This window comes from Suricata suricatta, chromosome 7, assembly GCF_006229205.1.
Source record: "Suricata suricatta isolate VVHF042 chromosome 7, meerkat_22Aug2017_6uvM2_HiC, whole genome shotgun sequence".
Classification (NCBI taxonomy): Eukaryota; Metazoa; Chordata; class Mammalia; order Carnivora; family Herpestidae; genus Suricata; species Suricata suricatta.
Genome location: NC_043706.1, coordinates 1,164,916 through 1,166,505, shown reverse-complemented (window position 1 = coordinate 1,166,505; position 1,590 = coordinate 1,164,916).

Below are 1,590 nucleotides of genomic sequence, written 5' to 3'. Positions count from 1 at the left end.
ATTGAAGAGGAAGACCAAAACGGGAGGCATCACAATCCCAGACTTCAGCCTCTATTACAAAGCTGTCATCATCAGGACAGGATGGTATTGGCACAAAAACAGACACATAGACCAATGGAATAGAATAGAGGACCCAGAACCAGGCCCACAAATGTACGGCCAGTGAATCTTTGACAAAGCAGGAAAGAGTATTCAGTGGAAGAAAGACAGCCTCTTTAACAGGTGGTGCTGGGAGAACTGGCTAGCCATATGCAGAAGAATGAAATTAGACCACGTTCTTACACCATACACAAATACTCAAAATGGATGAAGGACCTGAATGTGAGACAGGAAACCATCAAAACCCTCGAGGAGAAAGCAGGAAACAGCCTCCTAGACCTCAACTGCAGCAATTTCCTACTCAGCACATCCAAAAGGTAAGAGAATCAAGAACCAAAATAAACTATTGGGACCTCATCAAGATCAAAAGCTCCTGCACTGCCATAGAAACAAGAAAAAAACTTATAGGCAACTGACAGAATGGGAAAAAATAGTTACAAATAACATATTGATAAAGGGCTAGTATCCAAAATCTACAAGGAACTCATCAGACTCCACACCTGAAAACTGAAGAAATGGCCCCAGCAGACTTGAATAGTCACTTCTCCAAAGAGGACATCCAGATGACCAATAGCACATGCAACGATGCTCAGCGTCACTCATCCTCAGGGAAATACAAATCAAAACCACCCTGAGATCCTACCTCATGCCGGTCATAGTGGCAAAAATGAACAAATCAGGAAGCTATAGATGCTGGCTAGGATGTGGAGAAACAGGCACCCTCCTACATTGTTGGTGGGAATGTAAACCGTTACAGCCGCCATGGAATACGGTGTTGAGGTTCCTCAAAAAACTATCAATAGAACTCCCCTATGACCCAGCAATAGTTCTGCTGGGGATTTAACTAAGGGATACAGAAGTGCTGATTCATAGGGGCACATTTACCACAATGTTCATAGTGACACTTTCAACAAGAGCCAAATCATGGAAAGAGCCTACATGTCCATCAACTGATGAATGGATCAAGAAGATGTGGTTTATGTATACAATGGAATACTACATGGCAATGAGAAACAATGACATCTGGCCATTTGTAGCAAAGTGGATGGACCTCGAAGGTGTCATGCTAAGCTAAATAAGTCAGGCGGAGAAGGACAGATACCATATGTTTCCACTCAGAGGTCTAACAGGAGAAATCTAACAGAAGACCATGGGGAAGGGAAGGGAGGAAAAGAGTTAGGGAGAGGGAGGGAGGCAAATATGGAATGATTCTTAAATACTGAAAAGAAACTGAGGGATGAATGGGGAGGGGGAACAGGGAAGACACCAACTTGTCTGTCAATGCAAGTAAATATTATTCATCTACCTGCTCTGACACGACAGAGCCAAAAAGATGGGTGACAGGGGTGCCTGAGTAGCTCAGTTGGTTAAGCAGCCAATGTCAGCCCAGGTCTTGATCTCACGGTTTGGGAGTTCAAGCCCCTCATCAGGCTGTGTGCTGAGGGCTCAGTGCCTGGAGTTGGCTTTGGATTCTGTCTCCCTCTCGGTCCC